We start from the raw sequence: 8098 nt of genomic DNA, 5'->3' as shown, positions 1-8098 counted from the left end.
AGATGGCTTAAAAATTATGACCAGCTTCTCCAAATTTGGTGTAGTTGCTAGCATATTTGTTATAGCAGGAAAGCTGAATTGGGGAACCGACATGTGCAGTGTCAAAGACTTGCAATTCAGCAGCAGAACTGGCATGTCTTCTACCTTCAGAGGCCACATAACCTACTCACGTCAAAAGGTAAGGACAGATCATAAAATCAAAGTTTGAAAAGGGTCATTGTTGTTTTAGCAAAGTATAACTGGAATGCCGGAATATTGATGGAACTCCTCTTAAGTACATCACAAGCCTGTACCTTTTCTCTTATAAAATTCCATTAAAATAAAACCTGAGCATCCATAAGCTTTGCAAGAATAATGTCCCCTACCCCAAGTGAAAAACTACTTGGAAAAAATAATGTTCATTAGGAAGCAAAAAGATTATGCTCACCCGAAGGCACCAAAGCGCAAAAAGAATTTGAGTGGCATTCTGCAGCTGGCAAAGCATTTCCTTAAGCAGAGAGCAATCTAATTTGACCGGACTGTCGAAATCTAATTCGGCTTCTACTAGGATGGCGCTTCAATAATTCTTATTATCTCTTTAAACAAATCCACTCTCACACGCACTGAAAGCAAACGAGTGAGTCCAAATCTCAAAGGGATTCCACGACAGGAGAACCCATAATCAACTCTCTCAAAACTTTTCAGTCAATTCCTTTATTCCCTGGCATTATCAAATTCAAGTATTCGAGAACAGGGCTACCCATCAAAATCTTTGAAAGCACATCATCGCTCACATTATGAATGGACAAGGATTTAAGCAAACTCCAACTAATACTATCGCTGGACAAGAAACGACAGCCTCTCAAACATAGCTTAGTCGATGAAGAGCAATTATTGAGCAATGGGGACAATGTGTAACCCTTCCACCAAATAATTTTAGGACTCGATTGAAACAATTTAACAAATTTTAGAACTTGATTGCACTTTTTACAAATTTTAAGACTCAATTGTATTTTTGTAACAAATTTTAGAACTTCTATTGAACTTATCCTTATGTTTTTTATTCGTCCATGTATTTTTTTCGAAAAAATGCACCTTTAAGTTGCCGGCAAAAATTCACTTGTCAACAGGCTGGAGTCATTAGTTCAAATACAACAGAAAGGAGAAACTAGAGCAGCTAGTTTCTCTGTCCAACTCAATAATTAAAAACGCAGAAAGTAGAGCTGCATGCACAACCAAAGTAGAACTTTACGTTACTAAGGCACTCTGAAAAATCTAAACATTTAAATACTCTCTAATCCAGACCCGAAAAATAAGGAAAACCGGTGTCATTGAGCCACTGGTTACCTTGAATGAAAGACTCGACTGTGAACTGTTTTGCCACTGTTGAGCTCGTAATAACTTTGTACCCGGGCCATTTCACTCGGTCACTCATGTTTGAACCCGGGCCTCTATTCTGGTACTCCCATAGAAGAGAGTCCTCAACCCAGCCGATCCGTGGAACTCCGACCACCCAGCTGGGTCAACCAGGTCGCCAATGTACGATTCCATGATCACCGTCCTCGAGAATTCCTTCCACGGACGGCCAAGAAATGTTTTAAATGATGACTGTACAGGTGCAAGGTCTGGTGCGGCTGCAAAGTTGCAGCCAAGGAACGACATCCCGGTTTGCCCTAGCGGATCTTCTCTGCCCTGGGCAGTGAACACATTCGCCTGTCCCTCGTTTGGTTTGCGCGCATACAAGTTGCAATTCTGGAAAACCACCGCCGCATCTCCAAATATAAAATCGATAGTGCCATATATATCGCAATCGCGATAGAACTGGCGATGACTGTGCACATACATCGTGTCTTGGTAGCTCGAGAAGTTACACTGGAAGAACGCTGACTTGTCCGACCTGCTCCGAAAAGCCGCTGCCTCACCCTTCTTGGGCCCCGCAAAATTCTCAAAGGTAATCCCCTTAGCGAGAAATCCATCACCCTCAATAGCTGCAGATAGTGGAAATAACATTAATTATTATTGATTTAATTACGTATCCTTTAGGTTAACATAATTGAGAGCAACTGGCATAACAGAATTCTAAGATTGATCTGTCAGCCAATCACCCTTTTCAATATTTAAGCAAGATAATCTTATTTTAGAGTGGTTTTTTGTTTCAGTTTTGGAAAAATGAAAATCAGTGTATATACAAGTATATGTACCAAAGTACAAAAACACCTTAGTATCAAAAATGGTATATTAATAAAAAGAACACCCCTAGGTCTTATTACTATATGATAAGAATGTAAGTGGTGTTGATAACTTTCTTAATGGTACAATGAATAACAAGAAACATTGTGAGCGCAAGAGACATACAAATAACGAGCAAATTCAAAAATTCACTTGCGAAAGAACAAATGGTGTTCGATTGGCAAGGAGAGCGATTTGTTTTTGGATCTGAAATAAATATTTATTTTCTATTTGATTAGGAATTGAGTTTCAAGAACTCACCAACGGTGGCTGACCAGTAAGCAGTCCACCCATCGTCGTAGTTCCGGTTGCCCTTGATCAATGTCTTCTCGATCCCGTCGCCTACAAACATGAGGTTGGTCTTTGTTTTGTTCACCATGACATACTCCAAATAGTCCCCTCTTTGATGTAGATGACAAACCTGTACAAAAAAGGAAAATTGGTGAACACGGAAGGGGAGTTTTTTATAATTTAAAACATAATAACAATATTACCATAACATCAAAGATCTCGTTTTCAAAGTTGCCAGTGAAAGGGAAGTGAAAAACGTATTGAGAGAACTACTATTTCATATATCTTGATTTAGTTGTTGTCTTGTCGCAAATAGTCCTCCATTTGTGGAATTTTCTTTTTATTTAGTCATATTCATTCCTTCTTATTTATATACATCTCTCCCTACATTAATGAAAACTAAGTGGTGAAGAAGAATAAGTTTCATTTCCATTCCACTCTTCTCATTTCCAATGAACAAAGTCATTAGTATATTAGTAGCGGCAATCGGAAAACCCCTTGGCTGCATCAGAAGTGGGAAAGTAATCCGTTTTATAGTATTTGCAATTTGACAAAATAGACAAATACAAGTAATTGATTGTTGATGTTGTAAAAGTACCTTGCTTTATATTTAAATCACATTTATTAAAAAAATGGAAGGCTATTCATGCAATAAAAAAATAAGTATTGACATCTAAATGAACTGGGACATCGTTCTCTAAATAAGCTGACTATAATTCAACCGAAGTATTTGATAACGATTGTCAAAAGACAACTCATCAATGGCGTTTATATGTAGTTCTTTTTAACCTAAGATAGCAAAAGGGCTAAAGCTCCTTTCAAACCTTCCCCTTTCTCTTTTTAAGCTAAGCTATACAAAGAGCTCTTTTCAGCCCCTACTCCTAACAAGTGAAAGTTGCTGGCACCCACCATACCTTGCTTCGGGGCAATCTCTTGTATTGGAAAGTACTTAAGAGTATGTGTTATTTAATAAAAGAAAATAAATGGTAAGCTTGATGAATACGAATAAGTCAGGGTAAAAGTTAAGGAAATTTACATCTTGAAAAGAAGTTTAGCGAATAAATAAATATTTCCGAGTGTGGGTTGAATTAACGATTTGAAACAATGAATCAATTAGTTAGTGAGTAAAAGGCCGCAAGACAAACAAATCGACAATAAATTGATGAGTTAGTGAGTAAAGGCTGCAAGAGAAACAAATCGAAGGGCCATTCGATTGAAGAACAAAATCATCAGCTCCCATTGAAAAAGCTGTAATCTACGAAGAAAGAAACTAAGAAAAAACCAAGAACATAGAATAACTGGCGATAGCCCAAGACACATCCGATGCACATTAGCAGAGGATGTGAATGTAGAAAATAAATAATAAAAAATAGCTATAAGCCATATGCAGCTGTACATCTTCAGGTATTCAAATGAAACCTTATCTTCTACTTCCGATTTCAAGTTAATGCAATGTATTTACTAGTCAACTAATCCTCAAGAACACAGCACCACTAAAAGTAGCTATTAGCTCTAATGGTCACATTAAGATAGAAAAGTGAAAAAAAAAAAATACTACTAAAACTAGTAAAATATGCCAAAATTATAAAAATACCTGGTGTTGCTATTGTCTGGAGCAGCTGCCACAGCATCGTTGATGGAGGTGAAGTTACCAGATCCATCCTTCGCCACCACAAGATCGAACTTTGTCGCATTCGTCGGTGTTTGCACCAATAGGCTATCTTCTAAAGACATCCACGCTGGGAACCTCTCTCTAACACCATGTCCAGAAGGATTATTGACGCCACGCATCTTTGTCAGGAGAAATAGTGAATTGCTTACGTGGCGCAAGATGTTCGAGAGCCTATCCTTCATGCTGTCCCCGAGATTCAGATTATCTGTGTGGGGATCGAATTCGTCGGTGCAAGTGTAAACGTTGGTCTTCATTCCACTAAGGAGGGACTGAAGGTCATAATAGTGGCGTATAGTGACTTTCGAGCCCTCCAGGTAGGAGACGGCATTGTCAAAGTCATCGAGGATGTCACGAAATAGCTCAAGGCAGATGTCCAGGGCTTGCCTTTCGAGCATGCTGAGCTTCTCAAGGAAATGGTTCTTCATGACTGTGCAATGCGTTGAGGCGGCTCTCACTTCGGAGGCGGACTGGTGAAGCATGCCGGATATGATCTCCGGGAAGGACATGGAGGCAAGGCCCGTGAAGGAGGCAAGAGTGGAGACACAGAGGTCCGAGTAGGGAGTGCCTCGGCACCTGGAGTGAGTGACTTGGAGTTGGCTGTTGGGGTTTTTGGCGGGGATGAGGTTGGGCAAGAGGGAGAGGAATAAGAAGATAACCATGGGGTGTACTTTGGAAGTGGACATGGTTGAGTGTGTTGACTGTTGAGTATGGGACTACTGATCTTTATGATAGTTCCTGCACTCGAGTAATAGAAGCAACTTAGAGAGAGAGAGAGAGAGAGAGAGGGAGAGGGAGAGGAGAGAGAGAGAGAGAGAGAGAGAGAGAGAGAGAGAGAGAGAGTTAGAGATGTTTGACTCAATAATCTACTTTGATTAATTAACAACAGGACTCAGGACTCGAGATCTCAGGGTAAGCAAAATGATGACAGAGAAAATGCCAATCTAGTTCTAGTCTATCTATCTTGACTATTGTCTTCAACTGATGAACAAAACCTCAATCACAAATAATCCTTAACAAGGGAGGAAGGAGGACCTAAAAAGGATGGCAAGTATGAAAGTGGGAGCCGGAATGAGGTTGCTGAGTCTTGAACCAAGAGTTAGATTAAAATCGCATGAGAAGATCTAACGCTCCGTTTGCTCTGATGATGGCTCGGTCCGATCTTCTCTGATTCAACAAGAAGAATGAGCGATCCATACTATGTGATTGCATAAGTAATGTCAAATGAGATTAAGCTTAAGGAATATTACCTCAATCACCATTCGCAGGTTGCAGCATACTTGATTTGTTTTAGGATGAGAAGAAACAAAGACAACATTTTATTGTGTTGGCAAGAGGCCGATTTATACAGAATTTCGAGGCGCCTCCTTTGGTATAGAGTTGTCATCTATGAAAATCACCGCATCAAAATTATCTAAAAAAGAATTGGCTATTACTTTTATACTTTTAAGGAGGTTTTCCTACTTCATTACCATTTAGGTTCATTTACTTACGGAATTGACCAAAAAAAAAAAAAGGATGCCATTTTAGGTTCATTTAATTACGGAATTGACAAGAAAAAAGGATGCATTATTCGATATCATTTTATAATAGAAGATTGAGTGAAAGAAATATATGTTCTTTCATTGGTAAGAATAGATTATACTAACAAAATATACCATATCTTGAAGTTACTACTTGAATTAAAGGTTCTAAGATTTGTACTATTTGTTGGGGGGCTTACAATAGGGGTTGAATAGGTTGTTTTAGAAAACTTAACAATCTTTTGTGGAAAATAACTTACACTAAATAAAGATCTAGTCAATGTGATGTTTCAAAACTCGAAATCGTATATAGTGATTTGATTTTATCCCTATACCTACGTTTGCTCTTCAAACTAATAGCATTAAGTCGGGCTGGATTGCATTACTAATTTGCTCAGAAAGTCATAATTAGCAAACATTTATCCAATCACATAATAGATCACATTACTAGGACTTAGTTGTTACTCTTACTCTTGTACACTTAATCTTGTGTACAATTATTAAAACATCATGAATACAATACTTAGAAAAACAATCCAAAGAGAACGTATCGCTTAGAACACAAGTAGAAGCAAATCTTTTGATCTTGTTATGTCACTCTCTCTCTCTCTCTAACATTTAGCTTTAGAGATCTTATATTTTATAACCATCTTCAATCTATCTGTTAGAGTAGGATTGGAGAAGCAAAGAGTTGTCAGAGCTACTATTGAGCTGCTATCCAAAAATAGAACTGTCCATATAGTCCTTTTCATGAACATTTGTGGGCTATCTAAAAATAGCATGGGTAGCAGTCTCTGATAAACCTGTCAGATTACTTAACTTCTCGATTACTATTTCCATTTGGATTTTGCTGTTGTGCGAATCCATAGCCACAATGGCTATTTTACCAAACCAACAAACATTTCAAAGTACCAATAACCCGATATTAGTAGCATTGACATAGACCTTGTCACAAGCTAATCTTTTAAATTTGTTGGTATTATTTACGGAAAACCATATCAAGACACATTAAAATTTTTATCCACTGGATCGCATCATGGATATTATATAGTCCTTTATTAAAAATATCTGCACATGTCATAGTAAACATTATACTAAGGATGGTTTGAGCATCATTAAAATCACTTGGACATATTTCTCTAACACTATTTACCTTTAATATCTACTCATATTAGGCAATTGATAATTTTCAAATGTAATAAAAAAAATAATAAGTTGACCTGTATAGAGTTAAACATACTCCATGCCAATGTCACAACCTACCCTTTTCAACTAGGAAAAGGCATAAGTTTTAAGGGCATTGCCTAAAGGCTAACCAACAACTCTCATGGACTCTCCAAAGCTTATACCTTATGCTACATTGGATTTTAGTATTGAAGTTCTTAACAGCTTAATATTCTAGGAGTCACCACTAGTCTTTTAGGATTAGCTAAAAACCAATCGAGATGTGAGACCATTGTTTCGATTCCTACGCAATAAGAGATTTTTAGCATCAGAGACTTGATTACGCTAATATTTTTATTAGCACCCTTTTGATACCTCTAACTTGGAAAGTTGTTTAATCCAAGTGGTCACATGGTCTTGATTACCAATTATGGTCTTAAAGGCATCAAAATTGCTAAATGATCATGCAAATGTTTTTGTGGGGTCAATTTACATTGAAGTCTAAACTAATCTTGATCTATTCTAGGGAAGTGATATATATCCAATTTATTGAAAGACAGTGTGATAAATAAACCCTCAAGTTTTGAAAGCAAGTAATGTAGCTGAAAGTAAGAACCCAATAGGAGTCAGGCAAAGAATACACATGACCTCATTATATGTCTCGAGACATAATTCCTTGGAAGCTTGAAGCTAGAGACTAGAACCTACCAAATATGATTCTAATACTAATCATTTTCATTAAGAGCGGGACTATATTAAGCTACCTTGACCATTTCTTTTAAAAGTGAAGCTAAGTCTAAATTGATCCTATCAATTATAGCCCAAGCTAATTAGAGCCTAAGTTTACTAATTGACCAAACTAAGAAATCTAAACTAAAGCTTCTTACAAAAAGATTAAGACAGCCACGGAGATCGGCCGACCACGCCATTGTCTTCAATTGGCCAACTCTTCAGTGGGTGCTGCCATCGATCACCATTCATGGTGTCGATCTGCATTCTAGTCATACATTCAACAAACAAGGCAATCGGCCAAACTCATCCAATCAATCATAGAATGGCCTTGGGATCGGCCTTTGATCTCATGCAATTCGATTTTCCCAAGCCTCCTCCTAAATCGACTAACGGTCCAAAGAGTGGAATTAATGATTAATAGCCCCCGCTTGTATGCACAACGCAGAAGGCTATCAGCATCAATCCCCTAGTATCTAATCAACCTTTTGATCTACCCACCGAAAAAACAAGC

General features: G+C 37.8%; 1 pseudogene; it reads right to left on the bottom strand.

Annotated features, from left to right (window-relative positions):
- Positions 1 to 1209: 1209 nt before the first annotated feature.
- Positions 1210 to 5359, bottom strand: LOC104446840 (annotated as a pseudogene).
- Positions 5360 to 8098: the final 2739 nt, after the last annotated feature.

The sequence above is a fragment of the Eucalyptus grandis genome, chromosome 5, assembly GCF_016545825.1.
Source record: "Eucalyptus grandis isolate ANBG69807.140 chromosome 5, ASM1654582v1, whole genome shotgun sequence".
Classification (NCBI taxonomy): Eukaryota; Viridiplantae; Streptophyta; class Magnoliopsida; order Myrtales; family Myrtaceae; genus Eucalyptus; species Eucalyptus grandis.
This window is presented reverse-complemented; position numbering and strand designations above follow the sequence as displayed.